This window comes from Lepidochelys kempii, chromosome 3, assembly GCF_965140285.1.
Source record: "Lepidochelys kempii isolate rLepKem1 chromosome 3, rLepKem1.hap1, whole genome shotgun sequence".
NCBI lineage: Eukaryota > Metazoa > Chordata > Testudines > Cheloniidae > Lepidochelys > Lepidochelys kempii.
In genome coordinates this window covers 201,816,503-201,837,521 of record NC_136382.1, presented here as the reverse complement: position 1 = coordinate 201,837,521, position 21,019 = coordinate 201,816,503, and the positions used below count along the sequence as shown (strand labels likewise).

General features: G+C 44.0%; 1 protein-coding gene across 9 annotated transcripts in view; it reads right to left on the bottom strand.

Moving 5' to 3' along the window:
• Nucleotides 1-15,988, bottom strand: part of PAK5 (p21 (RAC1) activated kinase 5) — a 178,841-nt gene extending 162,853 nt beyond the window's left edge. For 7 of the 9 annotated variants that reach the window (XM_073339626.2, XM_073339634.2, XM_078852357.1 and 4 more), the window contains exon 1: nucleotides 15,615-15,988. The gene's annotated coding sequence lies outside the window, so the exon portion shown is untranslated. Of the gene's footprint in view, nucleotides 1-15,487; nucleotides 15,564-15,614 lie in introns of those variants that run through there. The other 2 variants (XM_073339635.2, XM_073339629.2) reach the window with 2 other exon arrangements.
• Between the last annotated feature and the right edge of the window lie 5,031 nt (nucleotides 15,989-21,019).

Below are 21,019 nucleotides of genomic sequence, written 5' to 3'. Positions count from 1 at the left end.
GGGTTTAAAACAAAATAAGTTTATTAAGTACAAGAGTAGATTTTAAGTGATTATAAGGGATAGCCAAAATATCAAAGCAGATTACCTTAGTAAAACAAAACCTGCAAACTGAGATTAACACACTAGATAGGTAGGATATAAATTAGCAAATTCTCACCCTGAGTGATAAACTGGCTGGCAGACTCTTAAGGCAAGAGTTGCCTTGGCTTTCCCAGGTTTTCATACACAGGCTAAAGATCCTTCTAGCCTGGGACCATCACTTCCCATTTCCCACAGTTCAGTCCTTGCCCCTCAGGTGTTTCCAGGTGTGTGGTTGCAGGAAGAGTGAGGTCCCCCACTGATGTCATTGTCCCCCTTTTATATCTTCTTCCCACTTGCTGGGAAGCTCCTTTGATGTGACCTGGGTTAAACAGTTCCCATGGTGTAGTGCTATCTCGGAGAGGTTTCTATTGTACACATTTGTACATCAAACACTTAAACATGTGCTTAACTTTATGCACATGCTTGACTCCCATTGAAATCAATAGAATTTAAGCTCATAATTAATTGCTTTCCTAAACCGGGACCTTATTTGCTAATTCACAAACTGTACAGAACCTCTCCTGTTATAAATGCACATCAGCGAGGTTCCACTCCATGGACATTTCCCTGATAGTATCAGTTATTCCATTTGATCGCTTTATAGTATTATTCAGTACTGGAGCTTGCAGTTTACTTAGTTATACAAGAGGGACCGGCTGGCTGGGCATTATCAGTGAGGGCTCCAGGTCTCTGGAACTGGCTCTCCCTTGCTCTGAAACAGCACAAATTGTCTGATCTTCTGGGCATAATGTATTTGTGTTCTGAGAGTAGTGGGTGGCGGGGCAGCGGGAATTAATGAGACTGTCTTGCAGCTTTGATTTACTGGCAGGCTGAGCTAATTCATTATTTTAATATGATTTTTTCTGGCTGCTGGGTACCTACCATTTGCCCCTGTAATTCTAATTAATTGATATGGCACCCAGCGCTTTTTGCCTGGACATTTTTTATTGGTGTTATGTAAATTAAATAAATATTGTAGGGGCGTATTCTGTCTGGCCCTTACACACCCCTGGCTTCACAATTCCCTGGCCACAGTGGGACTGGGGTGGGAATCAGGCAACACACCACATCATAGTGTGTAAGGGCACTACCCTGAGCATGTGCCCAGCATGCCAGAGAGCTCGGGGAGGCAGAACGCCTCCGTGGAGAACCCTGCCATGAGTACACAACGCTAGTGTTCTACTGGCTGCCCATTTGCCTTCTGGGTGGAGTTTAAAGTGTTGCTTTTAAGCTACAAAGAGCTAAATGGGCTGGATCCATCCTACCAGGGAGCTCATCCGTCCTCCATGCCAGCCTGCTGCAGAAATGCTCAAGCTGGAGCTTCCTTAGAGTATGTCTACATAGCAACCAGACACCCATGGCTGGTCCATGCCAGCCGACTCAGGCTTGTGGGCTGTTTCATTGCTGTGTAGACATCTGGGCTCAGGCTAGAGCCCGAGCTCTAGGACCCTGCAAGGTGGGAGGGTCTTTTATGGTTGTTTAAATTCAAAATACCGTAGAATCTCAATTTTATGAACTCCCATCTTATAACCGACCAGAGGCACCAGAACCAGGGGACCACTTTTAAAAGGGGGAGAACCATGCCCACCCACTTTTTAACATGGGTGTTATTTGGGGGGCAGGGGGCTGTGTTGTCCCCTGCAAACTGCAAGCCATGGGCAGGCAGGAACAGTGCCAGCAGAGGAGCTGATCAGCTCCCCCGCCAGGAAGCGCAGCCCCTGCCTATGGTGCCAATCTCTTACCGGTGGAGAGCTGAGCCATCCCTTACCATGGGGCTCCACCCCTGCTCCTTCTCTCCCCCCCCCAAAGCCCCACCCCCTGGACAAGCCAGAATCTGGAGTTGGGTCATGGTAAGAGCTGTGCAGGGAGCCTGAGACACTGTGGGGAGCCCCGGACCCTCCACCTGCCTTGGCTGGCACACCCCGGGGGGTGGGGATACGGGCTGGGGGCTTCTCTCAGGAAACCCAGCCCCCTTGCCCAGGCTGCTCTCGGGCACTCCAGCTTCTGGCCTGACCAGGGGGTTGGGCCTCAGGGGAAAAGAATGAGCCTGGAGTGGGGCCATGGAGAGGGACAGGGCCATGGGGGGAAGAGGAGGAGCAGGGGTGGGGCTAAGGAGGGGGTGGGGCCTCAAGGAGAAGAGGAGGAGCAAAGGCAGGACCACGGGGGGCGGGGGTGGCCTCATGGCTCTCCACTTCTACCACGGTTCTGGTGCTGAACAATTTTTTCCCTCGGGATGGGGGAGGATCACAAAATAAAAGTGATGCTGATGAAGATCAAGTCGATATCTCCTCACGTCCCAAAAGTGGTTTGCACTGGTTTGAAGGGCAAGAAAGCAATTCAGTGCACCACATCGCAACTTATGTACCAGATTTATGTCATTTCAAAATGTCCAGTTTTATCAACTTTTTGATTTTTAGGAACTCTTCAATCCCCAATTAGTTCATAAAATAGGGATTCTCCTGTAACAAGTAAAATACATAGCATACCTTGCTGAGGACCACGGAAAGTCAGCTACCCATTGTTGACAACTCTTGTGATTTTAATCATAAGTCTTCAGATACTTGATGCTTTACCTAAAACCTCAATTGATCAGATGAGAATCTCTGCTTTGCTTTTTTTAAAAAAAGGATTCTTGGCCACAAAGGTGCAGAGAAAAGCTTGGCAAGTGACCCAAGTGCACTATAAAGGTTCAACAGCTTGAAGGCACATAAAAAGGCCCGAAATTTTTTTTTTAAAAATCTCATGGCTTTTAAGCCAGTCTCATGATACTTTGGGACCAGCCTCCCAATTTTTGAAAGTTTGGGGTTGGTAAGACTAGCTACTGTCATTAACATAAGCCCTTAAATTTTTAAATGTTGTGGGTGAAATCCTGACCCCATTAAATTCATTAGCAAAACTTCCATTCACTTCAGTGGAACCAGGATTTTACCTAGTAGCTGTTTTTTCAAGCTGTAAAGCAATGTGTTTGGAAGCAGGACCAGGATCTCTGTCCATCGCATATTGAGTAACTGCCACCACCTACATTATCACGAACCAAATGCCTGCCCATTGTTGTCCCACTATCCCAACCCCAAACTCCTTATACGCTTTCCCTTCCATTCATGCTCCTGGATTTTAATCCAAGAATTCTGATTACAATTTCATTACAAAGAAGATAAAAGAAAACATACACCACCCACTCCACTGGAAAGAGTGAGCCATGGTAACGGATGTAGAAACGTCTTGTATTCTTAGAAGACATTTCAAATGTGACTCCCAACCAAGAATTCACGTGTTAAAGTAATAATGAGGAAGTTAACATATATTGCTAGTTATAGGAAGAACAACTGCAGTTAGGCGCATTGCTGAGTGGCTGGGAAGAGAATTGAGAAGATGTTGCAGAAAAGACATTTCAAAGCTAGTCTTGGTTTAAAGTTCTGTTCTTCCAGAATATGAAATTAACCAATTGTACTTTATCAGAGGTTTACAAAAACTACTGAAATGATCATATATAATAAGAATGGATGAAAGAGTGAACTATTAAAGGCAAATTTTGAGTAGATAGGTTCACTGAATGAGCTGACTGCATAACAATTAAAGAAGGGAACTGCATCTATGATACAATGCATTATCCAATCTTTGTTTTGAATGGCAATTTGACAGTATAACATATAAAAATACTTCTCTCTAAGAAAGCTTTAGTTGGCAGGTATCACCAATTTTTCCACTAAATAACAATTCCATATGTGCAAACTACTTTCAGTTTAATTTCAAGCTAAATCAGAGTAGCAGAATATTTTCCTTTCTTATATATAATTGGAAGCTAAAGCAAAAGTATAATAGCAATAAAAGAGGGATAAAAGACGTACACCAATAAAAGAGGGATGTCAAATAATGATGCAAACAGAAGGTAAGAGAAGTGTATGCTGGGATACAAAAATACTACTGGCAAAATCTGGAAGTCCTTACTCAGTCAAACCTCAAGTTTTGTCTTGAATAAAGACTTCAGGATGTGGTCCAAAAAATTTATACTGCAAAAAACTATGGAGCAAATTCCTCCAGGTGCTGTGAAACAGACATAAGGTTCCCTCAAACATAAAAGTGTTATTCATGTTCCCCCACATCCCAGTTAAATGTCCGTTGCACAATCTATTCCTAAAGGGCTAAGGGACAGATCCAATACTCTTGGAAATCAATGCAAAAACTCCTATTGACTTTAATGAACATTGGATAAGGGCTTAAATTCTAAAGTTCTCACTCAGGCAAAACTCTTATCAAAGTTGCTAGGAAATCTATCTGTGCGGTGGCTAAGGGACGCAGGATATGTCCTTAGGATGGGATGAATTTGTATGGGAGCTGTACACAGAGGATCTTGTTGGATCAGGAAGTGTCCATGTGTAAACAAATGGGCCAGGTCCCTTGAGCCATAGGCCTTGTCCCATCATGCTTCCCTTTGATGGTACCTGTTGCGGAGGGCCTGTATAGCAATTTCTGCAGTTTCCAGGGGAAGTCAGAGATATCAGGGTCATCCTCTGCTATGTGACCCAATATCACAACAGGCGTGTGTGCAGTTACACAGGTGTGGGTGTACAAACCTTCTCAGCCAGGTTTTGGACCATAAATCTGTATGGTACCATGCAAACGTGACAACCGCCATCCTGGCTGACACGCTGAGTATTGAATGGGTGACCTCCAGAGCCAAATGCTTAAGCTGTAGCTGAGGGCTGCAACAACTGCTATCCCCTGCAATGTGGCACAGAGAGACCTGAAACAGGCTCTCCAGTGGGTTACACAAAGACAAACTCCCTATGGGGTTAATTAGCCTCTGCTAATGCAGGGAGGCTCAGACTGCCCAGAAGGGATTCACCCCCAGGAAGGCAGGAGTAGTTTGCCCTGCTCCCTTCCCTCAAGGGCTCTGCTTGGGCAAGGAAGCTTTAAGCTTCAGCCTATGCTACAGTACAGCCCAACCAGTGGAATCTGTCCAGGGGAAGCCCTAGAATAGCAAATGTTCAGCCACCCGGTCCATACCTTCACCTCAGCCAGTGCTGCCCTGTGGACACTCCCAGTGAAAGAGAACTTGTGAACATCTCCAGGTTAACTGTATGCCACCAGGAACCCTGGGGTTTACCATAGCAGAAGCCAGGCCAACTCAGGACTGGACCCATCCCTATAAATGTCTGCTGCATATAGCCCAGAAAAGATCTCCATTTGAATTAGCGAGTGCCAACAAAATACAAAATGATGAAGCCTGTTCCAGCTAGAGGAAAGAGAGCCAACTGATGCATTACCCCCCGCCCACTGATTTCTTCAGCAGCAGCAGCAGTCTTAACCTGAGAAAGGGCTTCTGCCTGCCACTTACAGTGCCAGAGGTAGACTGCTGTGATGGCTAAAGCTAGACTGGGCCAAGGAGTGGACTGTGATTGAAAGGGTGAACCTAAAATAAAAGTGTCTGGCCTCAACCCAACTTGACTCTGAGCTGAGCCTTTTCCCGCAGCACTTGGCACTCCCTCCCGCCCCCAAAAAGGGTGTTGGTCTCTCAAGTGATCGTAAGTTATTTCTCAGCTGGTAATGCTCTGCATAAACATTTAAATTATTTATATTGTGTAGAAGTCTAAGGAGCATTTTGTAAACACTAGAAAAGCCCTGCTTATTTTCAATGTGAATTCTGACAGCTGTAATAATTGATCCTCAAAGAGAATTGGACAAGGAAAGCACAGACACAGAATGGATAACTCACATACCCAGTCTCTTATAACAAGAGATTTATTTCTTCTATATCTCTAAGGTAATGCATAAAAACCAGGAAAACAAACTTTTTCAAAGCCAAAGCTTCCTGCCCCTGAAAATCAGCTCTCTCTCTCTCTTTCTCCCTGTCTATCTAATGGGACCATGAATCTTCTGCCCTAGGAACGCTACTCACATTTCCACGTGAATGTAGCTTTTCCCGGATTTTGTCTTACCTTTGGAGATTTATCCGAAATAGATCCCTCATAGCACCCATGTGTTTTGTGTGTGCTTTCCCTGTCCTGCCATTTTGAGTGTCTACTGCAGCCCCCTGCTTTGACTTCAGCACCATTGTGTATTTGCAATTTGGGTCTCAGAGTTGTGCAGTATAAGGGCCCGATCCTTCTAGCCTTCCCCAGGGAAAATCTCCCATTGACATAAAGTCGGATTTGGCCTTTCTTGGGCCTTCCTTTGGGACAGGCATGATAACAGAACAGTAGACAACCGAACAAAGTATTTTTGAAGTTGGTTTTCTTTTCTGCTTATTTTCAATCCCTAATTTAGCCTCCTAAAAATTACAGAGTAAGAACTTGCTTCAGTTATGCCCATTAGCTCACACTTTGACCATGATAAGTAATATCACTCCGTGGCAACTACAGAAGGCTATTAAATGGCAACCAACATCCCACCCCCCCAAACACATCATTATAGGCCATATATTTTATGTGCTGGGAAGCCGTAATACAATACCAGGGAGAGCACTGTCACTTCAGTCTGCTACATTTCAAGCTACTATGTGACATATGGGAATATCAATGCACATAAACCCCCATGATCAGAAAAGGGCATTTAGCCGGGCATTCCCTGACATTCAGAGGGGAATATGTATTAATGTATCTGACACCTACTTTAGGCCCCCTCAGTATGTAAGTGACATCAGTGTACGTCTCCCTTAGACTCGCGCGCTTACAGACTGCAATGTACTCCTTATATGTTGCTCCTGGATCAGGTCTTTGAGCATCTCTCTCTTGCACATAACTAAGTAGCTGAGTTCACAGAATAGTAAACAGATGTTTGTTTTTTTTTCCAAATTAAATGTTTTGGTAGCAAATAGAGTAAAAGGAAATAACTTGGTTCACATAAGTTACTTTTTGTTTTGAAGTCAACCTCGCGCTGAGCTTTAGTAGTAATGGCACATCCCCTTCCCAACAGGAGCAGAAGCTCCTGCTCCGTAACTACTGGCATACTCCTCAGGTGGCTTAGCCTCTGCTTTGAAATAACTATACTCCATGGGACCACTTTCTGAAAGTCCAAGTACACTATATCCACTGGCTCACCTGTGTCCACATATTTGTAGGCCCCCCCGCAAAGAATTCTAATAGATTGGTGAGGCATAAAAGCTGTGTTGACTCTTCTGCAACCCAGAGTGTTCATCTATGTATCTGATAATTCTGTTCTTTACCAATTTGCCCGGTACCAAAGTTCGGCTTGCCGGCCAGTAATTGCCAGGACTGCCTATAGAGCCTTTTTTAAAAATTGGCGTCACATTAGCTACCCTGTAGTCATCTGGTACAGAGGGCGATTTAAGCGGTAGGTTACATACCACAGTTCACAGTTCTGCAATTTCATATTTGAGTTCCTTCAGAACATTGGGCGGATACCATCTGGTCCGGATGACTTATTACTGCTTAATTTATCAATTTGTTCCAAAATCTCCTCTACTGGCACCTCAGTCTGGAACAGTTGCTCAGATTTATCGCCTAAATAGAATGGCTCAAGGTGTGGGAATCTCCCTCACACCCTCTGCTTTGAAGACTGATGCAAAGAATTCATATAGCTTCTCTGCAATGGTCTTGTCTTCACTGAGTGTTACTTTAGCACCTAGATCATCCATTGGCCCCTCTGATTGTTTGGTAGGCATTCTGCTTCTGATGTATTTAATAAAAATGCTGTTCGTTTTTGTATCTTTTATGTCTTCAAATTCTTTTTTGGCCTGCCTACTTATACTTTTACAATTGACTTGCCAGAGTTTATGCTCCTTTCTATTTTTCTCAGTAGGAGTTGGCTTCCTATTTTTAAAGGATGTCTTTTTGTTTCTACTTGCATCTTTTACACTTTTTTTTTTTTTTTAGTTTATGTAGCATTTTTGGCCCTCTGATTGTTTTGGGGTTTTTTTTTATTTGGAGGTATTATGGTGTTTCAAAAAGTTTCCAGGCAGCTTGCAGGCATTTCACTCTTTTGACTGGTCCTTTTAATTTCAATTTAACTAGCTTCCTAAATGTTGTGTAGTTCCCCTTTTTGAAGTTAAATGCTACTGTGGTGGGTTTCTTTGGGATATTCCCCCATACAGGGATGTTACATTTAATTACATTATGGTGCGTATTACCAAGCAGTTCAGCTATATTCACCTCTTGGATCAGATGCTGTGCACCACTTAGACTAAATCAAAAATAGCCTGTCCTCTGGTGGGCTCCAGGTGTAGCTGCTCCAAGAAGCAATCTTTAATGATGTCTAGAATTTTATATCTGCATCCAGTCCTGGTGTGACATGTTCCCAGTCAGTAATGGGATGGTTGAAATTCCCCAGTTTTATTGTTTTTTTTTGTTTTTGTTTTTGTATCCTAACATCTCTGAGCATTTCACAATCATGGTCACCATCCTGGTCAGGTAATCAGTAGTATATCCATGCTGCTATAGTCTTATTATTCAAGAATGGAATTTCTACCCCTGAGCCTAGAGAATCTATGCTACAGTTTGATTCATTTAAGATTTTTACTATATTTGACTCTATGCTTTCTTTCACGTACAGTGCCATTCCCCCACCAGCACGACCTTCTCTGTCATTCCTGTAGATTTTGTATCCTGGTACTACCATGCCCCATATGATCATTTCTAAAGACACTTTGCAAGCAGTGTGCAATTTAATATTTTACAGACAAGGAAACTGCAGTGCAGGAAGGTGAAGTAACATGTCCACAATCACAGAGGAAGTGAGTGGGAGAGTCAGGAATAGAATCACATATCTCCTAGCTCCCAGTGATGTGCTCTAGCCACTGGTCCAAACAGCTTAACATGCAAGTGTAGTCATACCCTCTATTGCTTTCAGTAGGAAGTATGAGAACATTTTTAACAATAGTAAGGGTGATGGGGAGGCACAGCTCAGCCCAACAACAGCAAAAAGATTCCCCTGGGGGAATCCGAGACGAGAAATGGAAAAGGTTGTATTTTAGTATTTGTATTAACAAGGACCTAAGTGGGGACATGTCTGCCTCAAAGAGAAAGTCCCTGCATATGGAGCTCGGAAGGTTGGACTAGAGGTCAGGAAGGTTCACTGCCCATTCACGCCCTGGCAGCAGTCATGTGGTTGCCTGCGATTTAGCTGGCTGCAGCAGATCAGTTATGATCTTAGATGCCTGGAATACAGCTGTACAGCATGGTCATGGACATTTGGAGCTACAGACCTCCACTGTCTAAGCGTTTTGTTGTTACTAAGTGTGGACTGCATCTCTTATATCTGGCTCTTTTTACCTTCAGGGCCTTTGACATACTACATCATATGTTACAGTGAACTGATAATGTTATCTTGTATATTTCTTTTAAGTGCACGAATAAATAGATTTGAACAGAGAAAAGGTTGGAAAATGTGGAAGCCTGTTTTAAATGGAACGGCTATTTTATTCTAGATATTTGGGATCACAGGCATAATCACTTTGATCTGCAAGTTGCTACATGCTCTAAATATCAAAGGGAGTTGAAGGTGCTTGGTACCTCCCAGGATTGGCCCCTTAAAATACTAATAGACTGGGTCAAGTGAAAGAGCTATATGCAGTCTATAGTGAATTTGCAATGGTGTGGGATGCTATATATTTTATATCACTGAAAGTTTGAGATGTATGATTTATTCTCATCAGACATGAGATGAGACATAGGATGTGGCAATAAAACCTTTACAGACCCAAACAAGTAGCAATAAAACCTTTACAGAACCCATCACAAGCATACCTTTTTATGCCTTTTTTTATCCTCTCTCTTGTCTACCTCTGATTCCTCCCTTCCTCCTTTGAAGTACATGAGTTACTATGGAAACAATGAGCTCTTCAAAATGGATGGAGTTAAGTGACACCCAAAACTGCAGCATAAGTCAAATTATGTGATAACTGGGCATTCATACTGTGGTTTCTGAAATATAGGTGTTTACATGGTACCTTTCCTTGATCACAACTGTCTGTGTATAAAGATTTACTATTCCCTCTCTATGTACTTGTTCTCTCGCCTTACAACCGCCTCTAGCAGAGAACAATACATCTTTAAAAAAAAATTTTTGAGCTCTATTTCTGGCATCTGGGATTATTTGTTTTAAACTATTTTCAGAATTGGCATCTTTATCCACCAGGATCATAACCTCCACCTCCATGCTATCCTGTTATGCCCTGATGCAGGTAGAAGGGGCTGTGCTAGCTGATCTAGATCAGGAATGAGAGGGTAGGGAAAGCAGCCCACAGTAAATAGGGCACTAGCATGGGAGTCAGGAGACATGTCACCTTTCTTTCTCCTCCCAACCTATGCTTGCCTTGACTATTCTCACTTCAGTGGAACTGCTCATGTCCTTAAAGTTAACCACGCCAAAGCCGTAGATTATAAACTCTTTGGGGGCAGGCACTCTCTCTAACTATAGTATCTGTACAGTGTTTACCACCCTGAGGCCCTGATCTCAGTTGAGGGCTCTAGGTCCTAATGCAATATAAAGAATAATCAGGCCAGAATGGCTGCAGCAAGGAGGATCCAGATTAGGGTTAGGAAAGACTCTCTAACCCTAAGGATCGGTAAGCACTAGCAGTGGAGGTTGTAGAGTCCCCATCATTGGAGGCTTTTAAGAACCGGCTGGACAAACACCTATCAGGGAGGGTCTGGTATACTCAATCCTGTCTCAGTACAAGGAGATGGACTAGATCAAAGGTTTTCAACCTTTTTCTTTCTGAGGCCCCCCAAATGTGCTATAAAAACTCCACGGCCCACCTGTGCCACAATAACTGGTTTTCGGCATATAAAAGCCAGGGCCGGCGTTAAGGGGTAGCGAGCAGGGCAATTGCTCAGGATCCCATGCTACGGGGGCACTGTGAAGCTAAATTGCTCAGGGCCCCTGACTTCAGCCCCATGTAGTGGGACTTCAGCTTTCTGCCTGGGCCCCAATAAGTCTAACACTGGTCCTGCTTAGCAGACCCCCTGAAACCTGCTCACAGCCCCCCAGAGGGTCCTGGACCTCTGGTTGAGAATCCCTGGACTAGATAACCACTCGAGGTCCCTTCCAGGCTTAGATAGCTATGTTTCCATGATTTTATGTTCTCCTAGTTAATTAACAGTCTTCCAATTATTTCAACAGCAATCAAATCAGGTACTATTGCAAAGACATTCTGTGGATTAATGTACAGCACCAGGTTGGATCCTGAAAGTGTGGATTGTGTGTCTTGGTGATTTCTATACTAGTTCCTCTCTTAGAAGTGTACGTTTATTTATACCCAACACACTCAGTTTACTCATTAAACCAAAAATGCATAGAAAACGTGTGCCAGCATACTTGTTTGTGTCCCTCAATGGTCTGACATTTTGTTTAAAAAAAATTAAAAATCAAAAGCACAAAGACCCAACTAAAACGCGCGACAGCATCACTTTATGGATTTTAATAAGCACATGCCAAACTCTTGCCAAATAGTTGGGATTCTCTATTGTAAAAGCTTCAAATGAATGATAATAGACTCCATCAGAGTCAACTTGAGTTTCAAGTGTATGTGTGTGAGAGCAAGCGAGAGAAAGCAAAAGAGGAAAAAGGGAATCAGAGCTTTTTACATGGGACCAAGCTTCACTGAAATTGAATATTGCCGGTAAAGCGTCTATGTCCATGTCTTTTCACAGGCAAAACTTCAGTAATTTGGAGTTCCTCTGAATAAAGGACCACTGGATCAGGGCTGAACTCATTTAAAACTGATGCTAAAAAGAATACATGACAGCAGCAGTGTGAGTCCTGTGATGGATGAATAATGCATTTTTTCTGAAGTCTCAAAATAATAGTTGCAGAATAATATGCTTTGCAAGAAACTTGCTCAATATGTATTTCCATGCTGATTTTCATTAGGGTTAGCCACTGGTATCCTGATGTTTCAGCCAAACATAAATATTCATCAAGTCATGGATCTTCACAGTGGAGACAGTGGCCAGTGCTCCTGAAACTAAAACAAAACAAAACACACCTAGGAAGCCCACTGCAAATTTGAAAGCCAGAACAAAGCCCATTGCAGGAACAACAATGCAGAAGTTAAGAACCATTTAAGGAACAAAAAAATAACATTACTGTAACCTTCTGCAAAGAGGAAGGACAGTCCAGTGGTTAGGGAACTAGGAGACCCACGTTCAATTCCCTGCTCTGCCACAGACTTCCTGTGTGAGCTTGGACAAGTCACTTAGCTTCTTTGTGCCTCATCTGTGAAATGGGGATAATACCTCACCGAGGGGTTGTGAAGAAATAAATACAATAAAGACTGGGAGCTGCACCAAAGCTCTGGCAATATGGGTCACACAAGTATCTTAACTAGAGGGGAGTCACAACAGGAGCAATGAGCTGAGCATGGAACTGGGGGAAGAAGCTCTGCAGCACACCCTGCCTTCCCTAGGACTCGTCTTCTGGAGCCCACCACAGCTGGGGCTCTGCACGGGTTGCAGGGTGACTTCAGGAAAATATGAAGCTTTCCTCCACAGGTGGTGGACATCCAAGCACATACACCTGGATACTTGTCCACCTTTCCCTCTGGTGCAGCATGGCCAATCAGTAGAAACACACAAGCCAGGTTACCATGGGGTGGGGGACAAGGCAGCTGTGTGCAGGGCTAGTACCTCCACGGGCATGGCAAGATGCAAGTGGACCCCAGGAAATCCACTCCTTTAGGGCTCTAAATCCCCTATCACTACTAGAGGCAACCCAGCAACAGGGAGTTCTTGAGTTTCCTAACCTCAACGTAGGGATTTCCTATGCTATGAAACATCTGTCACTGATACCAAAATGCATCGAGCTGTTAACCTCACCCACAGCCAGCTCCACCAACAAGGATATGCAGATAGTCAAGGATGGCACAGCGATGTTTCCCTTGTCCTGGGCAGTTACTGACAAAAGTTTCACACTACAGTAATGGCTGTGGAAAAAGCTAGAGTTTGGCACAGTGGCTCCCTAATTGGGTGTGTCTACACTACAGCTGGGAATGAGCTATTTTTAGCATACGTGCTCAAGCCCCACTAGCATGAGTAGGTCTTGCCAGGCTGGAAGGCTCATTCCCACCTGCAGCGTCCCGGGAGGGCCTATTAATGGGCCATGGACATCTGTCTGCTCACACAGTGCTAGTTCTCCTCCTTATTTCCAGCTGCTAAATCACATTAAAAAGAAACTAAAATTAAGGGTGGGATTTTCACAAGTGTTCAGTGTTGGCCTAACTCTGGGCCCATTCAAGTCAACGGGAGTTTTATCATGGACATCAGTGGGAGAAAAGTTAGGCCAACTCTGAGTGCTTTGGAAAATGCCATCCCAAATACTTTCTATATATTAATTTTCCATGTAAGCACATGGATGATATATGACCATGACTGGGAAGAAGGGTGGTCTGTGTATTTGTGAATAGAAGAGGAAGTGGTTCATGAGAAAAATCTCACAATTCATGTGTGGTCCACCCTATGAACAAGTTTGAGAACCTTCAAATTACCATACATGTCATTGCATGATACTTTTGCTTTTGATTCTCATGCTCAAAACTAATGAGACAAAAAAGGATACCTAAAATACATGAAGACAATTTCCAAACCCATATTTGTCTGCACAGCAAGACAAAAGCGGAGTATCTGCAAGTATATTGACCCAGATTTTCAAGTGACTCAAGATTTTGGGTGCCTCACTTTTTCAGCTGACACCTTAAAGGGGCCTGATGTTCAGAGAGTTCTGAGCCATCTTCCCCTAAATATCAAGTTTGGCTCCCAAAAGATGAGGCACCCCAAAATCAACAGCCACTTGAGAAAATCTTGCCCATGATTCAAACCAAACAAACAATTTGCACAGAACTATTACTTTAAAAATTACTCCCTCAAAGATTTGTCAAAATAGCCCCTGATACTCTTGTCAACATTCCTCAACATATTTTAAATTATTCTGTTTCTGCACATTTCAATATTTTCTACCATTTCTAACATGTTTAATTCAGGACTTTCCTAAGAACCCTTTCTCACTCCCAGGTTCCCTCTCCATATGCCTCAAATGCAGGCACACAAATCAAACCCTCCTTCTACCTTTTAAAGCTCATGGTTATGAAGTGCTTGATATGATTTCTTTCCCCAGTACTTTCTTCATCAAGCAACATTGTCAAATGTCTCATATACTTCTCTAATGCCACCACAAGGTCAGTGGCCTTGTAGAAATGGTTTGGGTTTCTTCCCCCGCATGGGATAAATTATTCAAAGGAACTGTGGATATTTTTAAAACACTCTATATAAAACTCTCCCCACCACACTGAGTGACATGCATGTATGACGTGAAGAAATACAGCACAAGTGGCAAACATTAAAAAGTCATCTCCTTTCATAAAAGCAATTAAACAAAAATAAATTACGTGAGAGGGCTTGATTTGATTTTAAAGCCAGTGTTATCAAAGAGGCTTGGCATTATCTTCTATTGATTTTATTGGCAGTTTGCCCAGCTTTCCTGTCTCTGCACTGTCTCTCTCTCAAAGTGTTAGTCTTAGACTGGGCTGTTATACAGTATTTAATACTTCCAGTTAAAATGTATTTCTTTACGACACACTTTGACAAAGCTTACCATGGGGTTGCTTCTTTTTAAGCAGCCAGACCTTTTAATACCTCAGGATTCATGCTTCAACTTTTTATTGAAAGCATGTCTAGATAACACTTTATAGAATATTTTATCTTCTATCCATCTATGATGTTAATGTCATTGGCCAATGCAAAGCAGTGTTGCTGTTGTGTTTGCAGCTACATACACCAGCTTTCAAAGAACATATATGCATGTTCACTAGTTAAGTGACCATATCCTAATTATTCCATTGTTTTAGATGGTTAGCTGTAGACACTATTAAAAAAAAAACCCACCCTCCCCCCACACAAAGTAAACCTCAAAAGCAAAAGTTGTTTTGAATACACAAGTAAGTTTTCCCATCAGACTGAGAGACAGGACATGGTTTCACCAGAGTTGGGAACAGAAAGCATTCCAGTCCCCCCCCCCCCCCAACCAGTGCCTAAAATGACAGGGTCACCGAGCTTTTTGCAGTAAGAAAACGAACAAACAAAAAATCCTGTGTATTTTAAATGTCATTGTGTGTATATATATATATATATATAGCCCATGAGACTGCTGCAGCATCATGGTTACTATTGATACCCCCGCTTCTCACTTGCGTCCCCAGACGTCCAGTATTGACAGGACAGAGCTGCCTACAGGAGTATTGCGAGGAGTCGTGTCCATTTGTGCATGTCACCCCCCCCCCAGCCGAGGCTGCATTCTGTAGAACACCGAGGGCTCGGGCACGGGGAGGGGGGGGGCCCTTTCCTAATCTGTCAGGCAAAAGCACGATTCTGTAAAGCCCCGAGGGCCAAACCGCGGCACCCCCCTCCGCCCCCCAAAGGCCGCTCTCGCTGCAGGGAGCGGTCTCGAGCCCTACCTGCCCATCTAGGCGTCGATTCTTCCGAGCCCCCCCCCCGGCTCCATCTCCCGGGAAACCCGGGCTGACGCCCCGCGAGCCAGCCTGCGGCGCGGCTCCGGCCGCCCCGTCCCCGCCTCGCGCCTACCTAGTGGCCGGCTGTCAGGCGAGCCCGGGCTGCACGCGTCGCCTCCCGCGCCCGCCGCTCCCTCGCCCCGAGCGCCATGTTCCGGCGAGCCCGGGCTCGCGGCGTGTGTCCCTGGCAGGCGGCTGCTGGGGGCGTGGGGGGGGGGGGGGGGAGCCGGCACCGGGCTGCTGCTGCCGCTGCTGCTACATCCGGGCTGTGACTGGCGGAGCTCGAGCTCGCCTCGCCCTGGTCGAAGCGGAGACGCCCAGCTGCCTAGAGGGTGCGGCGCTGGGGAAGGGGGAAGAAAGAGCCGGAGCCTGGGGATGGTGATACCCCAGGTGCATCCTCCGCAGAGACCAGATCTAGCGACTTCTCCTGCGCCGGAACAACCCAGCCCCCTGCATCGGATCCCATGCGACAGCTCTGCACAATCCCACAGCTACAGCCAGCCAAAATCTGCCTCCCCCCTGCAAACCGCGCTGAGTAAATACAGCATACCTTGAAACTGCTCCCGCCACGGCGCAGCAACTCCTGCGGCAGCAAGCCTCCTGGTGCCACTAAACCCCAGAACCAGCACCCCGGATCCAGCCACTTCCTGGCTCCAGGTCCCCAAATTCAACAGAGTAAGCAGGGAATTGAGCCCCCGCTGCTGCACCTTAGAAAATCTGCCCCCCCAGTGTGTGATATCCCTGCAAAAACAGCTGTGGCCTCTGGATCCTCCCAAATTTTGGTCACAAACCCAGAAACTGCACCATCAAGATATTATTTATACTGCAATTGGGTTAGGAGCCCCAGTCACGACTAAGCCTGTTAGGCTAAGCACTGTACAAACAGAACAAAGAGTTGGTCCCTGCCCCAGAGAACTTGCAATCTAAGTATAAGAACATAAGAACGGCCATACTGGGTCAGACCAAAGGTCCATCTCGCCCAGTGTCCTGTCCTCCGACAGTGGTCAGTGTCAGGTGACCCAGAGGAAATGAACAGAACAGGTAATCATCAAGTGATCGATCCCCAGTCGTTCAGTCCCAGCTTCTGGCAAATAGAGGCTAGGGACACCACCCCTGCCCATCCTGGCTAATAACCATTAATGGATCTATCCTCCATGAACTTATCTAGGGTTTGGGTTTTTTAACCGTGTTATAGTTTTGGCCTTCACAACATCTTCTGGCAAAAAGTTCCACGGGTTGACTGTGCGTTGTGTGAAGAAATTTTTGTTTTAAACCTGCTGCCTATTAATTTCATTGGGTGACCCCTAGTCCTTGTGTTATGAAGAGTAAATAACACTTCCTTATTTTCTTTCTCCACACCGATCATGATTTTATAGACCTCTATCATATCCTGCCTTGGTTGTCTCTTTTCCAAGCAGAAAAGTCCCAGTATAAGACAAGAGACAACAGGTGGAGACGGACAGGGGAGCACAAGCAAACAGTGAGAACAAATTTTGCTTCTGGTGTTCTACCCCAAGACATACTGGTACAAGAAATCTGCAAAAATTCTAATTCAGCACCAGTATCCCGCTGGATCTGGTGAATTTTTGGCTGCAGTTTTAATGACAAACTTTACTACATATGCAGCTTCTCCTAGTCCACCAGAATAACCCAGATCCCAAGATATGACACTACACATATTACTGAAGAATCACACACCCCTATAAAGTAGGCAAGTATCATAACAAATCCATGGCCACATAGGACTTCAATGTTGTCAATCACTGTGTCCATGCACCAGTCCAATTTCATGGTAACACCAGAAAGAGAACTTGAAACATCCCGATCCAAAAGCACTAGCACCTACCACTTCAACATAAATCATCAACTGCCAGCGGTAGAAGGCCTATGACACATAGGGTATGTCTACACTTGAATCGGGAGGTGTAATTCCCATCTCAAGGAGACATACCCATGCTAGGTTGGATTAGAGTACTAAAAAAAGAAGCGTTCCTGCTGTGGCAAAAGCAGTGGGAGGAGCTAGCCACCCCAAGTATGGTGCCTAGCCTCTCGGATGGGATCATTCTCGGAGCAGCTAGCCCTTCTGGCTGCCTGCACTGCTGTGGCTACACTTCTGTTTTTAGCACGCTAGCTTGATCAAAGCTAGGGCACGTTTTTCTCCTTTACAGCTCCAGAGCAGACATACCCTTAGCTCAATAGCTTTATTTCCTTCCAGTAGAGTACTGTCACACACAGACATACTTCCCATATCATTCCTAGCATTTCAAGAATTCCCTCAGTTCCCATATACTCATTGGGTCCCTTACTGCAAGTTCTTCATCCATAGAATTCCCATTGATTTAAATATCTGGGTGGAGTTTAACATGTTGGTCTTAACTTAGAAATTATTTTGACACCAGCTGAAGATCTAAACCTATACATGTTGTAATTTTTGTAAAATTTCTCTGAGGAATGGAAAGACCTTTGAAATAAACCCAACTAAATAAACAAATGGAAAGGAAGCAATCAGAGAAGTGCTTGTAAAAAAAAAATCTATCTAGTACAATTGGGTGACCTAAGTAATTCTGGTATCTTACTGCCTGTGATATGTGCCTGCTTCTGAAAACAGTCTTCTCCAAAACCTTTATGAAATGTGCCACAAGAAAGATCAACGTTGCTTTTAATAAAGATCAATATAATGCATTCTAAATGCTTCTCAACAGAAATAACCTATTGTATAATATCTGATTTAACTAATTAACCACAGTCCCAACAGTCACTAAATATCAGTAGCCAAATGCTTTTCAGAGGCATGTCAAATGTGAGTTAGTTGGAAAGAACAACTATAAGTGCCTTATTTATATAGTCATATGTAAACAGGTGTTTGCATATTTAACAGGTGAGAATTAAATGTGTTTTTGTTTCCTATGATGCTGTGAAATAGAGATCATGACAGAAACATAGAAGATAAGTGTTTACATTAGAGATGAGGCAGGGAGGGGCAGTACACAGGTTGGTCTTGCAAGCCAAGAGAAAAATACATGTAACTTGTTTGCTTAGGTGACTGATAGCCATTTTAATACTTTTACATAATCCCCTTGCCCTTCGAGGGATTCATAGACTTACGGGGCTCACCACTGCAATCTTTGCCATTTTGTGTTCTCAAGTAGGTAACATTACTACTATGTCATTCACAGCTTTCCTCGGGATTCTTAACAGAGGGAATATCTGGGGCAACTCTGATTATTTACAAAGGCATTTGTTAAGAGTTGAGTGGTGACATCCCTCCAGAAACACACACCACTTAACCACCTAATTTCACAGCAATCCAATCGAAGTTGCCGCTGTTAGAGCAGCAGAGGAAATACCATGGTAATGTAATTTACATGACAGTCACTCCTTCACTTGTGTTACAATTGAAAGATAACTATAACCATTTCATACAAATAAATAAAGATGAGGCATGAGCGATGGGATTAACTGTTGACTCCTGGGTTTCTTGCCCCTACCACTGGCCCTAGACACTCTCAGAGATACTAGACTAGACGGATCACTGGTTTCCTCCAGCCCAGCAATTCCTTTAGGAGCTGGCGCAGCATGGAGCAGCCCATTTGGATTATTAGCTGTCAGCTTCTCTGCGACAGAAAACCAGCCTAGCACTGAGATGGCTGACGTTCAAGGGGCTTCAAAGACTGTCTACGGACACCTTCCATCTTGCACCCCGTGCACTTGGCTGAACCAGGCAATCTGACCCAGTAGCAAGACATCATTTTCCTGCTTTCCTGAGCTGCGTTGCCATTTTGTCTTCATTTCCACTGACCCCTTAGTTACTCTAGCTAAGCCACGTTTGGCTGAAAGCTGGGCCACATCGGATCATCTCTGAACCACAAATGCCAGTCATTAGAGCTAATCCCAGCTCTCAGCACATATTGCAGACCTTATGTACGTTAAACATCTCAGAAGGTCCTTTTTTTTTTTCCTTTTCAGAGAGCCAGCAGCATAGACCAGCACAAAGACATTGGTTCTAACTGCACTAAGCTATTCACCAGGGGTCTGAAACAAGCAGGTTCATATGAAAATACATTCCATTCTCTATGAGGCTTGAATCAGTGTGATTTTACCTTGCTTTTCTTTTACATTATGTGTAACTTAACTGGCTCCCTGTTTTCAAGGGAAAAGGCTTTGGATCTTTGAAGAATGAATGAGGTTTATTTCAGAAAGATCAGATTGCAAAGTAGCCCCGTATTCTGCTCAGGCCTCAAAAAATCCAGAGCAATGACAATGAATAGAGCTAAGGCAGGAAAAAGGCCCTACTCTTACCCATAGAGGCATGTTCGATGGGAAAACCTAAGGTACAATGATCATAATCACAAACACTGGGGCCAAGATTTTCAAAACTCAGGGACTGATATTAGGCTTCTAAGTCGAGCTGTGTGCTAACTGATTTTTTGATTCACTGGCCATTCTGAAAAATGGGGAAAAAATTGGTTTGAGCTGAACTAAAACCAAAATTTTTCATCTACTTGAAAAGTCAGAAAAATTGCCTTTGAGGTCAACATTTCATTCACCCACTTGCTGGGGCACTCACAAGGAATGTGGAAGACCACAGTTTGAATCCCTGCTTTGGTACAAGGACTTGAGTCCAGGTTTTCCCCCTCCAGGTGAGTTCCTTAACTACCAGCCAGTAGGATATTCTGCTATTGGGGTCTCTCAATTTCTCCTATTGAAGCTTTTCCTCCACTTCTGTTTAAAATACTTGGATAGTCCCTCAGCCTGAGAAAGAGAGTGTGTCTGACTCTATAGCCTGGGGACTAGGGCTTTTAAAAAAAGTTAGATAATATAATTTTCCAATTTTTTTCTTTTTTTGTTTCAGCCAGAACAACTGCCATAATTGACATGAATTCACCAAACATGAATCTGCAATTTTCAGGGAGAAAATGTTTTGGATAAAAAAATTGCCCATCTCTCTTCTAAGTCCATATTTAGACACCTACATGTGTGGCCTGATTTCCAGACAGGCTGAGCGCTCTGCCTGCAGTGGATATGGCTGGATGCCCAAGGCTTTATTTAAACTTTTTGGTCTGCACCGCTGAAGTTATGTTCCTAAGTCTGTACTCAGGCATTTGCGGTGAAATCGTGTCCCCTCTGAAGTCATTGGAAGTTTTGCCATTGACTTCAATAGGCCAGGATTTCACCCCTGATTCTCAATGATCTTGAGCAACCAGCAGCTCTGTTTGAAAGAAATGGCAAGTGCTGAATGCTCAGCCCTTTGAAAAATCAGGCCAGGTACTTATGTGCTGAGAGAATTACTTAGGAGCCTAAAGTTAGGTCTCAATTTTTGAAAATCTTGGCCCAGGACTTTGCATGTGATTTGACGGTGACCTCCACATTAATATATCAGACAAGAAGTCATGCAGTATGAAAGGGGAAAGAAATTCTCGCTGTCTCTGACTGGAAAAGCAAAGCATTTAAGAACAGGTTGGCCAAACACCTGTATGG